A 22,110-nucleotide genomic window follows, 5' to 3' on the forward strand; every position below is an offset into this window, starting at 1 on the left:
ACTGGGGGGAAATGCAGGAGGGAAACTGTGCAGAGAAACAGAGGAGGGAGTTAGACAAGTGGGGGAGTGGGGAGGGCAGGGGAGGAGGGATAGGGGTCCATTTTGTGGAGGAGGCTGATAAAATTTAAAACCTGACCCAGACTATTATCAGCAACATCCATTGCTTGCATGGGGCGCCTTAACACTCCCAGAACGCCCACTGTGAGCTCGAAAGGACACCGAGTTCTTGAGAGTTCATCTCTAGGCTTTACTACTTTCAATAAGAAAACAGCTCTAGAGTCCAGGAGACATACTGAACAGAAATAACTTTGATGATAAGAAGACACAAAACCTGGGCACGCCTGGATGGCTCCGTTGGTTGAATGTCCGACTCTTGGTTTCAGCTCAGGTCATGATCTTAGGGTGTGGGATCGAGCCCCGAGTCAGGCTCCATGCTCAGCACGGAGTCTGCTTGAGACTCTCTCTCTCCTTCTGCCCCTCCCCCTGCTCACAGTTGCACACATGCATGCGTGCTCTCCCTCTCTCAAATAAATAAATCTTTAAAAAAAAAAAGAAAGAAAGAAAGAAAGAAAATGTAAAACCCGTAACACTGAGATCTATGGGTTTCCTGCATTCTGAGGTCCACGTGCCACCCAGGTTGTCTTTAACAAATGAGACTGAATAGTGACTTTTTTTTAAAGTTTTTATTTATTTATTTGACAGAGAGAGCGAGACAGCGAGCGAGAGAGGGAACACAAGCAGGGGGAGTGGGAGAAGGAGAAGCAGGCTTCCCGCGGATCAGGGAGCCTGATGTGGGGCTCAATCCCAGGACCCTAGCATGACCTGAGCTGAAGGCAGACACTTAATGATTGAGCCACCCAGGCACCCCGAATAGTGTTTTTTTTTTTCTCCTAAAACCTCAGGTTTATTGACACTGAACAAATCCTAAATTACTTTGCTAGTATTTGCACCTGCAAGTTAAGATAGTAAGTCAACACAATGTAATGATGCTTACATAATAAAAGTGTTCAGTTAAACTTGGACTTTAGCTCCCATCAACTTTATCTGCTGGTCTGATGCTTTTAACTGATATTTTAATGAAAAGAAAGAAACTGTGAAAGAAAATCACATCAGCACCAACCAAGGGCTAGTTTTTGGCACACTTGCACAAACAGGCTGTCCCCGGGAGCCGGGCTCTCTTTGAAAGCAGAGCCCAGGCGCGTGACCCAGAGGCAAGGGTGGCCTTGATCCTACAGATACACAGAAAGCGAACAAGGCAGGGAAGGAATGTAGAGTCTTCAGCTGAGCCTCAAATTTCTCTTTTTCTGTCCTTTATTTAAAAATACCTACCCAGACCCCGACCAGAAGAGATGAAACAGTTTCATTCCTTTTTTATTACAAAGCATCTGATATACAAAAATGTCCTCTGAATATTTAGCATTTGTAGTTAAGGATGTAATAATTTAAAGTCATCATGAGCAGTATAAATAACACTGGACTGCTACCACCTATTTGCGTAACCTTGGGAAAGTCTCTCTGGGCTCTTCGGTAATTTCTCTACTGCCTGAAAAAGGCAAATTTCATTTCATAGTTAATCTGCAATAAAATCATTTCAGAGACATCCAACATAAATAGAGATACTGCAGTGATGTAATTCAATCTCCTGCCTACAGGCAAAGTTGCGTCTATATATGGCATACTTGAAAATGCGGGCATTTCATCTATAAGGAATTATTCGTTTCCAGTACGGTCGATCATATGATGATTCACTGTATGTTAAGTGCAGCCGTAAAGAGGCTCCCTTACATAGAGTGTGAAGTTATTTTGTCATAAAGTTCTAAAATGCATCCGACTCTAATCTTAAGCACGGTACCACAATGACCTTCCTAAAGCACATCTGGTCAGGTCCAGTCATGCAGAACCTTCAAAAACCTCTCGTCATGGGTGCCTGGGTGGCTCAGTTGATTAAGCGACTGCCTTCGGCTCAGGTCATGATCGCAGGGTCCTGGGATTGAGCCCCGCATCGGGTTCCCTGCTCAGCGGGGAGTCTGCTTCTCCCTCTCCCGCTCCCCCCTCTTGTGCTCTCTCTCTCTCACTCTCTCTCTCAAATGGATAAATAAAATCTTTAAAAAAAAAAAAAAAAAACCTCTTGTCATTTCCCTCTGACACAGAATAAGATGAAAATTTCTCCTCAGGACCCCTCCACAACCTGACCCCAACCCACCTCACTTCTCACTGTCCAAGAAGCCAGAGATGAAACTAAAAGAACTTGGGCCAAACCCCACAGAGGGACAGAAAAGGAAAATACAATGACCTCAGGGTCGGTCGTTTGTGGACTAGGCCCTGGCTAGGTGTTTGCATTTACATTATCTCATTTAATTCTTAACAACAGTTCAATGTGCTCAGAGTCAACACCAAGTGGCCAAGATCACATGACTAGTAAACGATCAAGTAAGCACTGGGCAGTCTGGGTTTGCCCACCTCTGGGAAGCCAGGAAGCCAGCTGAGCCCCAGGAGGACCTGCCCATTGCATGTGCTCATAGATATTCCTCCTTAAGTGGATGCAAATAGCCTGGGGCTATGAATGGAACAGGCTTGTTTGTACACTTGTATTTGCGCATGACAAAAATCAGGCGCTGCCACCTACTAATTCCCTCAGCCACAGCAAACCAGCAAAGTTGTCCAAGAATCTTCAAGACGTTATTTTAAGTAACTTTTGTAAATCTGTGCTCCTCCAGAAGGCTTACTCTGTACTAGCTGTGTCTGTCCCTGCGCGGGATCTGTCCAGCACGAGCCAACCAAAGAAAAGCCTGTGGTCCTAAGGCTGTGGGACAGAGCGACACAGAGCGAAACCTATATAATAAACTCTATTTTTACCAGAGGTCTAATTAGTGATAGAAGAATGTATTGTACACAAACATAATTTGAGTGATTTATTGAAAGATTTTTTTGTCATGATATGAAAGAACCAAGACTGCAGTTTATGACATTGCCATTAATATTTTCATAACAAATGCTTTAAATACGGGCTTACGCATGTAAGTATACAGAAAAGCATATGCATATACTTAGGTAAACCTCCCTCCCCAACACAAATCTTTTTTTTCCTGATATAAAAATGAAGGTTTTATGCTCTTACACAGGGAATAGGCACTGAAATATTTCCATGCTCTGGGACATCCTGGGGCATAGGGAATGTGTTACATGACCGAACGGTTGTAAAGACTTTCGAATATAAATGTGCTTAAATGACAATAATAATCCTTATCTCTCAAAAAGAGTATCTGCTGTCATAAAGACAAGTTTGGTCAAAGTAGTGTAGGAATGTGATAGTAGAAAGAAAATAGTAAGTCTGTAATCTCTGCCTCCCGGGTCACCTACTTCACTATCAAATAAAAGGCATCTAACACCCAGAGTAACCCAAGTCTTCTCACAGGAAAAAGAAAAAATAAGGACCTAAGCGCCTAAGTGTTCTCATTATGCTTTTCTCTCAATCAGAACAGCTCCCAAAACAGAACCCCCCCTCCCCCTTGTTAAGGCAGGAACTCCCTGCATGCTGGGGTAAAGCCCACTACACTGTGTCTTGAACATGTGAATTCTTCTGAAAGGAGTGATCAGGGTTTACACTTTGGTGAACAGGACAGACCCAAGACTGTTTGCTCCTTTTCATACCTCTGCTCCCTGAGAAAAAAAATCAGCCAAGTCGAGGGCTACAGAAGCCACCAGAGCAGCCAAGCCCATATTAAAACAAGGTATTTGCATTTGCAACAATGCCTGAAAATGACAAGTAACCTGACAGCCATTTTAAGCCTAATGATTTTGACCAGCCTACTGGGCAGGCCTTTAGTTAGGCATAAATTGTTACAATGTTCCTTGTAGTGTAACACTGAAAAGCAGAAAGGCAACTTGCCCAGGGACATAAATTTGTTCCACAAACAGCATACATTTGGTGAGGGATTTCTAACTTCTTCTCGTACACATTTCTTATTTTTTTTCACATTTCTTATTTTCCTATGTGATTTAGAAATGTCAAATTAAAGCACCTGACTCAAATATCTAAAAGGCTCTGTGTGGGAATCTCAGTGCCCTAGAAGAACCATGGCTGGCTTTGTTTGTGTTTACCTATAAAAGCAATCTACTTACCTTCACAAAGATGGGGAAAGGCAGAAAAATAAGTAATTCATACATAATATCACCACCTTTACAGAAGCTGTGATTTACACCTATTTATTCTAACCTCTTGTCCTTGGATTGTTTTCTCTACCAAAAAACTGAAAAGTCACTTAATGGCTTTTTATTCTGAGAAAGCATGATAATTGTTTTTTAAAAATTCAAACTGCTGAGAAAAAACAAAGACTTTCTTAATATTATTAAGAGTTTAATAATAACAACTTAATAATTAGCTATATTTATCACACTTACATATAAAGAGAGAGCATGCAGAGTGCCTTCCAGTTTTCTAATTCTCGTATGATTATCTAAATGTTTACAATGGAATTTACACCATACTCTAGATCCAATATTATTCTACAACTTTTTTTTTTTTTTTCAATTAGAGTATCAATGACCTCTTTCTGTGTCAGTACAGATCTACATTGCTGCTTTAATAAGTCATTTCTGGCTTCCTTTAAGAGCTAGAGTTACAATGCAAATTCATTAGACAACATTTCAGAACGGTAAACTGTTTACAAACTGAGCAGAAGTTCCTTTCCTCCTCCTCCTTCTGCTGTTACTGATAAGAACACAATCAGCAACCATGTTGCCATTTTACCTCAAACTCTGGAAAGACTACTCAGGTCACAAAAATCAAAATGCCATTTTTATCTTCTAGCAGACCCAGAGCCCTGCCTACATCTGGAGGCTAAAGGAAGCTAGAGAGATTTAGATACAAAACAATGCAGTGGACTGATGGAAAGACTAGATGGAAAACGTGCATTTTGCACCTCCTGGGCTATTGGCAGCCAATTGGATGCACCGCATAACCTTACTTTTGCATATAAGGATGTCCCTCTCACCTGAAGAAATACCTCAGCTCTTCATAAAAGACTTCTCTACTACCCTGAGAGGGGAAAGAAAACTATAAAAGGCCACTATAATTCAGAAATGTCCGCTCTCGTGGACTTACCATTTTTCATCTACTTTTCTTTTTTTTTTTAAGATTTTATTTATTTATTTGACAGAGAGAGAGAACATAAGCAGGGGGTGTGGGAGAGGGTGAGGCAGGCTTCCCCGTGGAGCAGGGAGCCCGATGCGGGGCTCGATCCCAGGACCCTGCGATCATGACCTGAGCTGAAGGCAGACGCGTAACAACTGAGCCACCCAGGTGCCCCCATTTTTCATCTACTTTTAAGGAAGGGTTTTTATAGCCCACGCCTCCGTTGTAAGTCAATACACCTGATGAGCTTCCTGCTCCGTCTAGTCGAAGATCTAACAGGAGACTCTGCCCAGCCAGCCATCAGTGACACTGGCTGAGAGCACACGGTGCCAGACCACCAGCACTTGGCTATGAGAGGAGGTGCAGGTGTGACCACAGACATGCTTTAACCTACTCGGCGTGGGAAAACGAATACAGCCCCACGAAATCACACAAAGTAGTGCACCAAGGAACACAGTTCATTCCACTCATCTACCAATGTCTGTTCTTGCTTCGAGGATTGTGCGAGGCACTGGGCATTGTGGAGGACAAAAACTCAGTTCCTGAAAGCAGTACACATTCTAGTAAAGGAAGGAGACGTGCAAATAATTAAAACATGTTGATGTTGACATGATGAAAGACAGAACTGCATAATGCTATGGAAGCACCAAGAGAAGAGCCAACTGTCAGAGGTGGGGCTGGTCAGGATGGTTTCTCAGAAGGAAGGGTACCTAAGTCAGACTCTAAAGGATGAGCAGGACGTTTGCCAGGTGGAGAGGAAAGGGAAGGGCATCCCAGGTAGAAGGAGCAGCAGACAAAATTAAGACATGATAGAGCACAGGGAAGGGGCAGGGTTCGGGACGGCTGTAACCTAAAGTACCAGGGTTCTCAAGGGACAGAAGTGAATGAGGATGGGAAGGGAGCTTAAAGCCAGAGGTTTAGGACTCTGTATTTCATGTTCATGCTATGAGCTTTTGCAGGCAATGGGGAGTCGATGTCAACTGTCAATCAGGAAAATAGCAAGAGTGGGTATTTCCTAAAATGTCACTAATGGTGTCATCAGATAAGTCAGGATTCTACCAAAGAAACGGAACTAGTAGTGTGTCTTTATATACATGTGTACAGGGAGTAGGGGGGAGAGGTGGGGAAGAGGAGGAGGGAGAGAGGCAAGGAATTGGTTTACTCAACTGTGGGGGCATAGAATGGGCTAGAAACTCTCAGGAGCTGAGGCTGCAATCCACACAGTTTTTTCTTCAGGGAAACCTCAGGTTTGCTCTTAAAGCCTTTCAACTGATTGGATGAGGCCCACCCAGATTGTCTCCTTTGAGTCAACTGATTAGATGGGGCCCACTCAGATCGTCTGATTGTGGAAGTTAGTCACAGCTACAAAATACCTACTCGGCAACACCTCAGATTAGTGTGCTTGACCGGATAACTGAGTGCTTATAGCCTAGCTGAGTTGACACTAACCATCACAGGGGTCTGCACTGTTTGCTGAAAAGCGAATGAATGTGATGCCAGACACAAGGAAACAGGAAGAGCGAACAACCTGAGCACCTCAGCAGGGAGGAATATGAGCCCATGGTTGGAAGAGATTATGAAGTAGGGGCTGAAGATGTTAAAATGATGAACCTGAGGAAGAGTCATCTCTAGGAAATTAGAGATAGGAGACTAGAATTCACATACCTCTCATTCAGTTAAGGTTTAGTGACGAACTACTTTTTACCCTAAAATTACCCTACCTTAAAACATGGGGTATACGAAAGTATAAAAGGGGGCCCCTGTCCTCAAGCTCACAGTCTAGTTGTGGAGAGTTACAGAACAAAACAACACCATGTAAAATTAAACGGTTAAGTTTTAGCCAACAGACTGGCATAGTCGGGGAAGAGAGCAGCCAGAACAAAGATAAGGACCTGTGAGATGGGAGGCATTCTCCAACGCCCCAGGAAGCAGGGGCAACAGGAAAAAAAACTGTCTGGAACATTCTGGGAGTTTGCCAGAGAATCATACACTTTCTGAGGAAATGGAGAGAAAGAGAGTAAGAATTCTGGTTAGTCAAGAAAGGTTTTCTGGACTTGAGGGGTTTTTGTTGTTTTGCTTGTTTTTTGTTATTGGTTGGCTGGTTGCTTCTGGTGGGGGGCGGGGGGCAGGTGGTGACTAGAAGCCATAGGCTGTCAGTTTGTCCACAGATGGAGGTTTTGGGAACCAAGACTAGCTCACCCTTCTGAGGAGAGCGGGGTGTCCTGCCAAGCAAGAAGCTGCCCTGATCTCATCTGCCCTTTCCCCAATTGTGTACGTAGAAGGTCAACAAAGGCCATTTTCCAAATCAGCTTATTTTTCGTGGAAAGCTAAAGAAGTTAAGAGACATTCACAGCACACTGAGAGATGCAAAGTATCACATGTATGCAACCAGTTTAGGACCAGAAACGGATAATATCAGTATCTGCCTGAACATGCATAACAAGTCTCCAGCAGGATTCCGGAGGCATCCATAGCACCAGATGCTATGAGGAGGGGGCGTGGACGGCAGGCAGAGGGTGGGGGGTAAACATTCCACCAAATATGCTTCTGGACCATAGGAATACATTCCTCCAAATAAATAAAATTGTAAATAAATAATAAATAAAGCAAACTTTTGCCCCACCTCCCCCCACCACACACACACACCAAAAAAGCAGATTTTTATAGGACACACAGCTAGAATAAGTAACAGACAGGTGATCACAGCCACAGTAAGCAAGTCATGTCTAGGTGATCACAGGATGCGGGATGTGAGGCGGTCACTGTGAGACAATCAGGTAACCCCCAGGGACAGAGCCACAGGTCTCATTCTAGTCACGTGTGTTCCCAGAACCATCATTTTCATGGTGTTCAAAATGTGTCCTGAGGATCACTTTGGTGGGGAGAGGGCAGAGCGGAGTGATCAAAAATGCAAACTTTGAAAATGACCGATCTAGGAAAAGCGTACCAGCGTCACCATCATCCAAAACCCACGTTATTCACAAAGAGTTTCTTTGAGGCCCTCTATAGCGTTCAATGAAGCAATTCCTGTGCATAAGTGATGAGCCAAAGTTATCTGACCCAGATACATATTTTGTTTCCAAATTCTTCAGTCTTCATGCAATTTTCTCCGAAATACGAAGATCTGGAAGAGACCCCTCCCTGCAGAGCCCTGGCCGACCGTGAATCCCATGACAGGGTCATGAGCAACTCTGCTCATGGCAACTGGTTTAACATCTGTGCCGGGCAAAGGCCATACAGAACGGCCCAGCAGGGCCTGACAGGCTACTGGTGGTCCCAAAACGTGATTCCCATTCTGCCCAAACACTAATCCTAAGAGTAAGTAGAAAGCCAATTTTCTAGAGAAGTAATTACATAATCCACTTTTTACAGAAAAGCTTTTCGACAGAGTAATTGCTTGAGCAAAAGGAAAATAAATATTAGTATGAATATAACTATAGTAATCAGGCATATGCTGAAGGCAGAGCCCAAATCACAAGGGTTCTCATGAATTCTGCAAACCACAGAGTCGAGAATCAGGCGGTTTCCTTCTGCAGCTCGGTGGCTGTCTTATTAGCAGGCTCGTAAGATTAAAGTCTGGTATGATAAGCAAATATGAAGAGCCACCCTCCTCCTGAGGGAAAATTCTCAGAGACTACAACCAATCTCATTCATTCATCACCTCAGTTGGCTTCCTACCCCCACATACCCTTTCCTTAGCTCATAATTAGCGTGAAATGCAGAATATCCATATTGTTTGCCGTTTACCTTCCCACATCATTAAGACTCACAGACAAAACATTTGTTTTATAACCCCAAACAATGATGAGCTCCATAAATATACTTCATTCATTTATTATTTCAGCAAACATTGACCATGAACCTACTGGAAGGCAGGTAACATGTACTTAGCCTCAGGAGAACCCCAAGGAGAGGGACACAGGACTCCCAACAGTGTGGTCATAATGTAACCGGCACACAATCCCACAGGATCCCAGCTCCCCTGAACAGGGACAGCAAAGGCTCACTGTCTGGATAGAACCCATCACAAAGGGATGGCAATCCAGCCAACTCCTGGCAGGCGAGCCACATCACCCAGGCCGATGAGAAGGATGACTGCAAGCAGTGTGTGCAAAGGCACAAAAGCAGAGAAATCAGGGTCCACAAAGGGGCTGGGAAGAAAATGTGTGGCAGAGGAGCTGGAGAAGTCGAAAGACACGTCTGCCACATCAAGGAGCACGAACCTCTGCAGATACCAAGAGGCCAATTTATGGCCAGAGTGATCAAATAGTAGAACTTGAACATGTTTGAATAAAACCAAGGGTGATTCTTCAAGAAAGAATATGGGAAACAGAAGGAGTTTTCGATCACTGGCCAGGATCTGCAGGCCAAATGGAAATGGGTGGATTTTCTGAGCTGGATGTCGATTGGGCCTGCACGACCAGCACCCTTCCCTCCCCACAGCACGTGGTCTCTGCCCCAAGACGGCTATAACCTTAGCCCCAGTCACCCAAGCACACAGGTCAAGAGCAGCCAGTAAAATCCCCACCCTGCTGTCCCCCCATGTCCAGCCTGCCTCACACATCTCACGTCTCCCTCCCTCCCAGACGACCTGGGGCACCCCCTTGACACCCCCTCCTTCTCTGAAGGCCCCACTGCAAATATTTCCAGTCTCACAGCCCCATCCTCTTTAATCGGTGTTTCACTCTTGCTAGGGCCTTTTTCTAATTCTTTCCAAATGGTGGCTTTTGAAAGCAAACTCCTCGCGTCTATGGAAAAGTACCTAGAATTAAAGCGGACCATGTCTGAGTGTAAGCAGTTCACAGGGAGGGTTACTGAGAACGACTGAGGAAGCCAGCTGGGTGTGAGAGGTCTCAGACGTCGTCAAACATCTACGCTAGATGATGAAGGTGGGCACAGTCTTTGACGAGAATGTCCAAGATCTGGAAAGTTCACTTAAGTGGGATACTTTTTTCCTCCTGATTATAAATCAGTGAGGTACTGCTAATGTGCCTAAAATTCTGGGGGGGGGGGGCATTAAAGGAAGGGGCTCAAGGCACAAATACAGCAGGAAAAACGCAGCCTTTTTTTTTTAACTGAAAATCTGCTGATCCAATTTACATTTCAAGGTGAAACATACAAAAATAATGGTCAATATTATTTCTCTTTTTTTTTTTTTTTTAAGATTTTATTTATTTATTTTGGAGAGAGAAGGCAAGAGAACGGGAGCAGAGGGGGTGGAGAGAATCCCAAGCAGACTCCCCGCTGAGTGCAGAGCCTACGCGGGGCTCCATCTCACGACCCTGAGATCATGACTTGAGCCGAAATCAAGAGTCGGACACTTAACCGACTGAGCCACCCAGGCCGTTTTTGACCATTTTTATCTTGTTTCTATACATCCCTAACTCACTGCATTAGCACTGCCTTGGATGACAATGACCAGCAAGGAGGGAGGAGGGCTTGCAATCACTCTGAAGCCCAGCCACACATAGGCAGAGAGAGTCTTGTAAATTCGGTTTGATAACGGTAACCATGTCAGTGATCCCCTTTTTTGCCACTACTCTGCAGAAATGGAGAAGAGCTGCTGAAAATGCCTGGAAAGGCATTATACTCCTAGCCCTCTAGAAGATGGGAATTTAGATTTTTCTAATCTGCAGCTACCCACTCTCACTTTGGGGCTTTTTTTTGTTGTTGTTGCTTAAAATATTTATTAATAATGCCACTTCATCAGTTTACCACATGGCATCTCACTGTATTCAAAGGAGTTCATTACTCAAAAGACCATCTGTCTGAGAGCTCAACAGAAGGTTTAAATAATCAGTGGCGAAGAATGTATGGTCACATTATATCAAGTCAAATATTTACATCTCTCAGATTTTAAATACGAACGTTCTTACCCAGCCATCCACCACAAGTCAGACTTCATTACTACGCCGTTCTTTTGGTATCTTTACCTTCTAGATTTTCAAACCTGTAAAGAAATGACAACACGAGGCGGGCTTTAACTTATGCAGACAGGACTGCCAATCACAACCGTCTGTGCAGTACCTTCATTTAGGCAAGAGAAAAAATCCTGACGGCAGCAGCATTTTCAAGCAGAAAAGCAGTTAAACATGAATCAGAAAAACATTTGGGGAAAACAGCTGATTCTGCCTTTCTGAGCATTAGTAATTGTGGCAGATGTTGCGCTGCTACAATCAGAAGCCGTGGGAGCAGCCGGGGCCCCGATGGCCCCGCATCACGACAGGCAACCCCGCGACGGGCTTCGTGATGCTGACGGCAGAGCCCCGGGCAGGCGAAGCCCTCGCCACCACGGGAGGAGACGAGGCAAGAAACAGGGACAAGTGCATGCGTTCACGCAGACAAACGCTAACAAAAAAAACTGCTTTCAAAGTGTTTCAAATCAAACACAAATATGAGTACATTGCTGCAAGTTTAAATAGGAAAAAAAAAGGCAAGGCGGGAGAGCTACTGCCAAATCCGTTTCCTAGGTATCAGTTTAAAGGACTGAGTGTGGGGGCGCCTGCGAGGCTCAGTGGGTTCAGCGTCTGCCTTTGGCTCAGATCATGATCCCAGGGTCTCAAGATCGAGTCCCACATTGGGCTCCTTGCTCAGCGGGGAGCCTGCTTCTCCCTCTGCCTGCCGCTCCCCCTGCTTGTGCTCCCTCTCTCTCGCTCTATCTCAAATAAATAAAACCTTTAAAAATAAATAAACAAAAATAAAGTACTGAGTGCAGTAGTGGAACTAAACAAAACACTGTGCACTGGGAGACAGGCAAGATGAGTGGGAACAGCAAGGACTTCGGGGAAAAGCAAGCGTGAATGAGAACCCCCGGACTTCCCAGCTGGTGGCCTTGGACAAACCTGCACGCATCCCTGAGCTGCTTCCTCATCTGCACCGGGATGATAAAGGACGTGGGATTATACGGCAACCGGCAGAATCGGCAGGAAGGTTAAGTGAGATAATGTGGGGCCTGTGTCTGGGATTTGGGTACTCCAAAAGCGCAAACACAAAACCACTGCCTTCTCTCGTTTTCCCCTGGAAGAAGTTCTGTTTTTGTTTTGTTTTTTTTAGATTTATTTATATATTTATTTATTTGAGCGCGCGCGCGCGCGCGCGCGCGCGCGAGAGAGAGAGAGAGAGAGAGAGAGAGAGAGAGAAAGAGAGTGAGCACGAGAGGGGGGAGGGTCAGAGGGAGAAGCAGGCTCCCGCTGAGCAGGGAGCCCGATGCGGGACTCCATCCTGGGACTCCGGGATCATGATCTGAGCCAAAGGCAGACGCTTCACTGATTAAGCCACCCAGGCGTCCAAGTTCTGTTTTTATTCTACAACCCAGATCCAGTTCTCTCTCCATCTCAAAGATGAAAAGGTTCGATCCGCAACACCACCCTAACTGAAGGTCCCCGACAACTTTCACATCTAAGGATTGGAAGGAGCCCAGGGTGCGTGGGTGCCAAGCAGGTTTACCGCTCCCTGCTGCACAGGGTGGGGGAGGGGGCAGCTAAAGCAAACTAACTGAAGATGCGCTGCGAGCACGTGGAAAGTAACTGCAAACCAAAGGCGGGATGCCAAAACCCATAAACAAGGAGTACTCACAGCAAGAGCTTTAGGGATTCACCAGGAGGAAAGAGGTCCCAGTGGGAGGGGGTGAGATGTGAGCAGGGCCTCAAAGAATGGTTCCCCTCCATCTTCAAAGAGAGAAAAGGGCAGCGCGCCCCAGGCTGTGCACAGCCCGCGGAGGCTGATGGATAAGTGGGTGTGGTGGGAGCAAATGATTCATCGTGAACATTAAAAGCGAAAGCTGGAAAGACTAGTTATTTAGCTGAAGTGTTGAGCCTTAAAAAGCCAGGCAGGGGAATTTTAACTTTATCTTGAAAACAACAGGTTTTGAAGTCAGAGACAGGTTTAACTTAGATGAAGTCAATTTATATTGTTTTTAGATCAATTTATAGTATTTACATAAATACTGTATTTAGCCCAGTGCCCAAAAAAGAGTGAGCAGTGATAAAATGTGAGCTTTGATAAGTACTGATAACAATATGTTTATATATGGCACTTACATAGCATCATATCTTTCTTGACCTCCTGAGGACCAGAGTCGGAGCGGTGAGATGGGTGGCTCTTGCTAACTTACAGAACTGGTGTCTGGCTCAGAACAGGTAAGTAATGAGGATTTGTTGAATAAAAGAATGCATAAGTGAGTGGATCATCATGGCAGATACGGCATTAGGGAAGAAAAGGGGAGAACGAAGGGAAGAGACAGGACCAGTGGGATGAAAGCAGATTCCTGTGCGTTGGGTGTCTGGGTGGCTCAGTTGGTTACGCGTCTGCCTTCGGCTCAGGTCATGATCCCAGGGTCCTGGGATCGAGTCCTACACTGGGCTCCCTGCTCCGTGGGAAGCCTGCTTCTCCCCCTCATACTTCCCCTGCTTGTGTTCCCTTTCCCTGTCTCTCTCTCTGTCAAATAAATAAATTAAATAAAATAAAAAGATTCCTGTGCGTCACGCACTCACATGGATGCGACCGTGTGGACCCCTGTCTCAGGTCCAGCTACTCGTGGGAGGTGGCCAGACAGCAAGGAGAAAAAGCCCACCCGGGATTTCAACAGAGGAGCAGCTCCACCACCTACTGTATTACACAGCTAAACCCTGAACATCACTGGGGATGGGATTACGGGTGCCAGCCCCTGCACAGCCGAAAATCCACGTGTAACATCTGACTCCCCAAAAACTTACCTGCTAACAGTCTACCATTGACCAGAAGCCTTACTAATAACATGCACGGTCCTATGTTTTATATGTCATATGTATTCTATACAGTATTCTTACAATAGAGTAAGCTGGAGAAAAGAAAATGTTATGAAGAAAATTATAAGGAAGAGAAAATACACTTCCAGAACTGTATATATATAAAAAATTCCGCGTATAAGTGGACCCATGCAGTTCAAACCTGTGTTGTTCAAGGATCCGCTGTCCTCTTCCCCCTCTGGGCCTCTACTGAACATTTTCCTCCCCTTAATAAAATATATGTCTCAGCCTCCTTCTACTTTCAAATTCATTTTAAAAATAGACCTTTTCTGTAATTTGTGAGTATTTCCTGTGTTCACCATCAGACTATAAATCCCTAGAGTATGAATATACATGTATACTCACTACGGAGCTGGAGCCACCAGGGAATGATCAATCAAAATTTTCTGATTAACAACAGATAAAGCATCCACAAAATCCACCTTCTGGTAACCCACGTTCATTCCTTCCTTCAAGCATCCACTAAGCATTTACTTCTTGGCAAGGCACATGGTGCATGAAGAAAGATACATAATGCGTGAGCCCTGACTTCAGGACGCTTATCATCTACCCAAGAAGGCAAAATGGACATAGAAACCCTCCCACAACGTTGCTTTCAATTTCACCTCTAAGAAAATATTTATTTTTCCAACACAGTCACTATTAAAGACCAAAATGGACACATCCTGAAGCTCTGTCTTGATCTCTTGTCTGTGCCCCTGAGAGATCTATGTTAACAAGTGCTACAATTATTTCGATGTAGCCATGAGAGGAAATGAGAAGAGAAGTAGGAAAGATCTAGGAGTCAGATTTGAGACAGGGCACATCAGTAGCAACACTGTCTTGGGGGACAAGATGTCCACAACCCAGAGGAGAGGGGCTTACTTAGGAAAAGAGATGGGGACACAGCTGCGCTAAAATAATAATATCATATTAGGGAACAAAATATTTACACTTAAAGTTCTATTTTTAACAAACTTACTCTAATCCAACCTCTGGAATACCCAAACCTTAAATAGGAAATCTCTTTCCCGCCATGCTTCCCTAAAAATAGCCCCCTTTCTCTTTCTCAAAATACGGTGTAGATTTCCCTCTGGTTTGCTTTTGCAAGAACGCTGGTCTAATGAAGAATGAAACCATTACTCATGTTAACTAGAGCACACTGTCTGTGTCATGCACATACATCTCGATGCTATAACACACGTGGGGGATGTTTTCCTTCTAGAAATGTGATCTGCATCTAGCCCATGTTTGCTGTGGGCACCCCTGGCCTGGCAGCTGTCACCGGCGAACTGAACATTGTTCCCAGGCATTCCACAGAGTTTGTCAGTTTAATTTTATCCAACAGGCTAAAAGAGGGTTCAATTATTTTTATTAAAATAACAATAAGGAAATAATTCCCAACAATGAGCATCTGAGTGAGAGGTTCTGCACCCCGCATGCTCGCTCATGTCTGTGATTAGCAAAACTCAAATGTCCCCTCTTTCTCTCCAATAAGGAGGCGGCTTGCTTCCTTATAACTACTGCCTATGGAATAAAAGCAAGTAAGTTAAACTAGAAATTGAGTTTACACATTTATGTACCTTAATTAGCCCACACTGGCAGAGGCTTTTACTTTAAAATCAGATACAACACAAACATCTGAAAAGCTTCTAGGCTTTACATCACCTCACTAATCTCAGCAGTGCTGAGAAAACAAGCCACACTCGTATCCAACAAGTGAAATCACCCAGCAGGACACATCTGTCTTGCAGTGGTATTAAGCCCCGTACCCGAAATTAAACAGGGAAGTCTTTCAGACTCAACAATTTATCTCCAAGGGAATTTAGGCCAGAGTGGGAAACCAGGTATTTGTGGAGGAAAGTGCAGGTAAGCTGACCCACAATGACATGCTTTGCCTAGCCTGCGCTACCCTGGAGCAGCAGAATCCCACTTGGACCTGTAACAGCTCCAGGTGGGCTAGCAAGGACAGGTCTCCTCATCAGGACTCCCGAAGACGTGCTCTACCCAAACGCCACAGACCGCAGAACCTAAAACTGCTCTGCCATACACAGGCTCTCACCACGTCCAACTGGGGGCAGTGACAAAGCCCCCAACTGCTAAATGTAATCTAATAATTTGCATATGTAAGGATAAAGGTCTAGACTATGACATCAGCTTCACAGAAAAATCAGCAGATTCAAAAAAGACCGAACTACCCCACTCAGTCTTTGGAAATCCCAGATAAATGAAGAGATGAAAAGGACACAGCAGCAGGAGAGAGAGGACTCTGTATTGTCAGTCCAGAAAGCGCAAAAAAAAAAAAAAAAATCTCTAAACAAAACCATTCTGGGAATTCTCCATTATAGAAAAGTATGGGGCGGGATGGGGGTTAAAAAAAAGCCATTCATCACAAGGGTGGTAACTCACAAGGGTATTCACTGCAAAGTTGCTTCCCTAGGAACCTGGATCCTGCTAGAATGTCCTGGAAGAGCATTCTGAAGTAGAGAGAAGCCAGAGTTAACCCAGAGGACTGTCAACAGCTCAAGGATCACCTCAACTTGGTGAGAGCCCTGAACAGCTAACAACAGGATTCCTCAGAGACGACATTCCAGCCAAAGATAGCAAGAGTGTCCGCAGTCTGAAATATCTGCCGTAAGAATTCAGGATCCACTGGGCTGTTCAAGAGTTCAATGTGTGGACTGTCTTAAAGCGGCTATCCCTGCCTGTTCTGAAAACTAGCAGAGGAATAAAGTGAACTCGACTGAGCCTCTATCATCAGGGTTTTGTCGGCAGCCCTAGGCCCTCCAAGACCCCCAAACTTCTACAGTATCTCATGGAGCCCCAGGTTTTTTGGTGGTGGTGGTGGTGTTACTGCTGTTGCTTAAGCCAAGAGACCCAAATAATTCCTCGCATTGATGTTTTTAAAAGACTGACCTCCCAAACTTCTTTTCTTCCCTCCCTTCAGTGACAAGGCAGCACCATGGGAGGCTGAACACACACACACAAAGACAAAAATCAATGCTGTAAGCGTGTTCTAACGCTGCAGACCCTGGAGGGGATGGAATCCTACAAACAGGCAGCTCTTGGTGGCATGTGAAACCAGACAGGTAAGTTTGCAGACCGGGAGAAACTAAGAGACAGAAACAAGATAAAGTCAGAAGAAATTCCGTGTCATCAGGAGCCATTTTCAATGGCACTTGAGAAACTCTGAACTTTTGCTTTGTAAAATGAGGCATCTTACCTATCCTTTCTTCCACAAACACTCACAAAAACAGAGAGCCTCCAAGTTAATGAATATCAGGGTCAGACTAGGTCTGCAAGAAAACTGATAAGATGATTTACCCAGAAAAAGTTAAACTACACTCTTAAAAAAAAGGGGGGGGGGTTCATTTCACTCAGTGTTTTAGACCCAGACACCAAAATCTCAATAGAGGGATAGAGGAGGAAATTGGAAAGGCCAAAAGAGACACAAGCCAACACTTATCACGGCTCTGGGCCAGCAGTCAAGCAAGAATGGAGAGAAAATCCTACACCCAGCCAAGGTAAATTTTCACCTGTGCTCCATCAGCCAGAGAAGATTAACAAATGCTCAAGAGGATAGCTCAGTAACATAGTGGGATGGAGGGCGGTGGGAGGCTGGCTTAGCACAGTGCCTGTCAAATCCACGGTAGGTAATGGTGGAGAAGTTTGTGGACCTGGTCTTGTTTCCAGGAGAAGTTTGTGGATCTGGTCTCACTTCCATCTCCCGCAATCAGGATGAATGGGAGGGCATAACACACCGAATGCCTGTTCCATGAGGAAGGCATTCTATTTTACATAAGGCACCAGACGATTTGGTTGCCAGTCTCCCCATTAAATGGGGACACAAGGGGCTCGAAGAGTGGAGGGAGCTATTCACCTGGAAGCCACAGGCAGCAGGAGCAGGTGTTGGATTCTGGCCAACGGGCTACACGATTCTTCATACGCATGCCATTTTCTCTCCCAGCCCCACAGAACACCGGATCCTACCAAAGGGTGACTTTAACCAGTCTTTCCATTCCCTGACACTGGCCTCCTGTTAACCAAAACTCCAAGGCACTATGGACTTCTGGATTGTCCCCGCGAACATCTTTTCTCCAGCTACTGTGTCTTCACTGTGTTCTCACTGCCTCGGAGAAGACTTAACGCTTGCTCTCTCTTGTGTTCTGGCAGACGGGACCCAATATTACCATTACTTATCTTTCCTTTTTTTTTTTTAAGATTTTATTTATTTATTTATTTGAGAGAGGGGGGTGGAGAGAGAGAGCACGAGTGGGTGGGAGGGGCAGAGGGAGAGGGAGAAGCAGACTCCCCACTGAGCAGGAAGCCCGATGCGGAGCTCGATCCCAGGTCCCCAGGATCATGACCTGAGCCGAAGGCAGACGCTTAACCGACTGAGTCATCCGGGTGCCCCTACCATTACTTATCTACATGCTTATGTCTTCCATTAGACTAAGAACCTAGAAATCAGAGAACTCTACTCAATTTTGTATTCTCTCACCCTGCCTAACAAGGTACCAGGTTCAGTGAAGATACAAAAACAAAAACAAAAACAAAACAAAACAAAAAAGTCAGCTAAATGCAGTATTGCAAGCCGGCGCAGAACGGAATAGTGCCAAACACCCTGTACCAGCAAGACATTGTGACGTGACCTGTCAATAGATAAGTCATACATTTAAAATGTTTAGGTGGAATATTTTTATATAAAGTATTATATTCATATCAACAAAGCAACGTTGGGATGGAGAGCAAGCCAAAACAAAGGAACAGCCTTACTGGAAAAAGTGACAAGCCCTAACGGCATTGTTCAAACAGAACCCTACCTGGAAAGTCAGTTGCCGTAGGCTTTCATCTTGTATAATAAAACTTCCCTGGAGAGCTGAGAAAGAAGGAAAGATCTCCCTCTGAGATTTAAACTTTAAAGAGCGAGAAGCCCCAAGGCCTGTAAGATCTGACTGTATGTATCCTAATTAATGGCAAAATAGAATTTGAAAACGGAGTTTGGGTCGGCCATTTGGAATGTGGAAAAAGGAGAATCCGGAGCAAATGTTGGCATCCAGAGAAGGCACTTCAGCCATTAGACAAGGAATATTCTCTCGTGACATCCTTGCCTGAATCCAGTGACTGTTCATTCCTCAATCTCCCCCGTTCCCACTGCAAGTGTCCCAAGCAACCTCCAGATCTCTGCCTACCTTGAGGCAGAGAATGTGGGGACTGAGAAGAGGTCCCCATGACTGTACTTATTTCTATAAATTACTAAGTGGACACTCGTGTTACATACTCCGGTTAGTGAGCTTGGTTAATGTGATTATAGCTCTGAGAGATGGACCCCATCTCAGTGTGATGAAAAAAAAATTTTTTTCTGAATGCCAAATAATGAATATCACCCATAAAAGTCTTTTAGAAGAGTTGGCTGGCATTTCTGCTCGTTGATGCACTATCCCACGTATTCATGCATGTTTTCTTCAAACCTCTACACTACATGAATCGTGCTTTATTGAGGAGCATCACTTCTGGTCAACAGTTGTTTTTTTTGTTTTTTGTTTGTCTGCATTTTTGTTCTGTTTTGTTTAACCAAACAGACCACAATTTACTCAGCAAGACTCACTGTCCTGGTGTACAACTGAACTCCTCTCTCAGTGTAGAAATGCCACAGAAAGAGCTTGGCTTCACCAGTAGTAAGTTAATGCTGCCTTGGCAGGGCTGAGGCTAATTTCTACAAATTTAATTTGCAAAAACCAGCCCAAGGCTACCCTGATATAAATTCACTTGATGTGTTAATTTCACACTTTAGAGTCCTCATCCCACTGGTGGGTGGGTGGGTGGTCTCGAGGATGTGAAGTAGGGGAGGGTCTGAATTTGCCCAAGCAACCTCAGACACCAGCCCTCCTGCCTGCCAATGGGAAGGCAGGGATTGTGCCAGAAATCAGCCAGGCTGAGTAAATTATTTTCATTATGCAGAGCTCTATCACTGGGCACCAGCGTCTCATGTAATCAATTCTTTCTTCCACATCTTCATACAGGAGGGACGCTTTCAATATGCGCAAATAACGATATAAACTCAATCGGCTCCAGTTAGATCTAACAGGTACCATATACCTTCAGCTCCACAGCCAAGGGCACCAAGCCTGGAAACTACACGGGCGAAAAGTACAACCCCTTTTTGCCCAGGTCTGTGTTCGTTTTTTTTTTTTAAGATTTTATTTATTTGAGAGAGAGTGAGCGAGAGAGTGTGTTCATACAAGCAGGGGGAGAAGCAGAGGGAGAGAGAGAGAAGCAGGCTCCCCGATGAGCAGGGAGCTGATTCGGGGCTCGATCCCAGGACCCTGGGAATCACGATCTGAGCCGAAGGCAGACACTTAACCGACTGAGCCACCCAGGCGCCCCTAGGTCTGTGTTCTTGAGAAGTGTGCCAGCTTCAGTAAAATAAATATATTAAATGTTCTGGCATAAAAATACTGTTTATAAAGACCATGAGGTAATGAGATGTACAATGTTAGAATGCTTCAATATATATACAATGCCTTAATATATAAATATAATTAAATATATTATAATATATCCATATATATTAAAATATATACATAGGATCTTTACAACTACATAATACAACCACACATGGATACATAGACACACTTAATTCATAGAAAAAAAAGATGATATTATCAGTTTTCATCTTTGGGTTTTGGTACTTGGGGTGATTTTATTTCCTTCTTTCTACCCAGATATTATACACAGGACACATATTACTTTTGACAGGGATACCCCTCCAAAGCCAAGAAGCCTTTGGATACAAATATAAATATCCTCAATTTGTCAGTAAGTGAAGATCTCTGTCTACTCCTTTAAATCAGGAAATAGCTCAATTGTCAGAATCAGCTGTGATGCTTCTTCAGGAGGCTAATTTGAATTAGGTATAAGTTGACTCTATCTATTTACCAGGGGAATAAAAGTTCTGTGATCCAGGGAGGGTAATACCTACATGTCAGCAAATCCATCTAGAAACAAATTTCCTTCCTGTTGATTCCCCCTAATTCATTCATGATTTTTAATCCCCGTCCACCCCTTTATCTCCATTTCACGCAGAATCGTTGGCCTTTCAGGGCCCACAGAAGAATTAGCTCAGAACAGAATGATCCCTGTGTTGCCAACAAAGAAACTTAGTTTGAGTTTAAAAATAAGGGTTCTTGGGATGCTTGGGGCCTCATGGCAGCCAGCAATCCCGGGTTTTGCTCTCCCACAAAACTGTTTAGATGGAATCACTTGGCCACCTTGGACCCCAAATCACATCCCTGAACCGGGCAGTTAATAAGACATCAGTAATCTGATCATTAGTAATTTATAACCAAACAATAACATTTGAAAGAAGTGGCTCTTCCCTGTCAATCCTGTACCCCAGTGGCCTTTAAGAAAACCCTGGGAAATACAAAATTGAATCTGGAGTCTTCTTTTTCAGATCTTCTGCCTATTGGGCTAGGGAGTACTCACGGCTCCCGTTAAAAGGGCATAATCCCTCAGAAATGGGAAGGTTTTCCAGGGATGGCTCAGTCCTCATGGAAAGGACGTCACTGCTTCTTGGTCAACATGGTCAGCAGGAAGAACCTCCAGCTTCCACTATCTGTGCCTCTGGCAGATGAGAGCAGGAGGGGCAGCACTGAGGGGGAGGAAGGCCCAGGCCAGGGGCAGAGTGGGGCCTCCAGCCTTCAGGAGGCTCACTGATGAGGCCCAGGATCTTGATGTAAAGCTTCTCCCAAAGCAGGCCTCAGACCCAGGCTGTGTTGGTGGTAAGTTCTAAAACCGACCAGAAATGGAAGCTTCCAAGTGGATATAATTTCCTCAAAGGAAACAGAATCATGAGAGGTATCATTACTGGAAAAATACCAAAATAAAAAAGGTGGGATATAAGAAATGTAAATTATTCCATTAAAGATCCTGGATAGTAGAGCCCAGATATTTATGAGGAGGAAAAAAAGTAAATAAGAAAACTGCAGTATCCTGAGCTAGAATTTTGATAGATATAAAAAAAAAAGTCTTTTTTGAAGCATTACTTTCATTCATCAAATATTTATCAAGTACCTACCACCTGTCAGACAAACACATCATGATCATTACATGTTTGTGCACACGTATAAAAATCATTCCCTATGTCCCTACATGGACCAGTTCCCTGGGAGGTAGACCACAATCCCCATGTCAATAAGATAAAGTCAG

The 22,110-nt window shown here is 44.4% G+C and overlaps 1 protein-coding gene across 11 annotated transcripts in view; it reads right to left on the reverse strand.

Annotated features, from left to right (window-relative positions):
• The window catches only part of SIPA1L2 (signal induced proliferation associated 1 like 2), a 212,733-nt gene that overhangs the window by 131,744 nt on the left and 58,879 nt on the right, over nt 1-22,110 (reverse strand). For 7 of the 11 annotated variants that reach the window (XM_032430396.1, XM_032430397.1, XM_032430400.1 and 4 more), the window contains one exon: nt 11,011-11,084. The exons of 3 other annotated variants lie outside the window; for them this stretch is intronic. The gene's annotated coding sequence lies outside the window, so the exon portion shown is untranslated. Of the gene's footprint in view, nt 1-11,010; nt 11,085-12,709; nt 12,816-22,110 lie in introns of those variants that run through there. One more of the 11 variants, XM_032430403.1, reaches the window with a different exon arrangement.

This window comes from Phoca vitulina, unplaced genomic scaffold (genome assembly GCF_004348235.1).
Source record: "Phoca vitulina isolate PV1807 unplaced genomic scaffold, GSC_HSeal_1.0 scaffold43, whole genome shotgun sequence".
Taxonomy (NCBI): domain Eukaryota; kingdom Metazoa; phylum Chordata; class Mammalia; order Carnivora; family Phocidae; genus Phoca; species Phoca vitulina.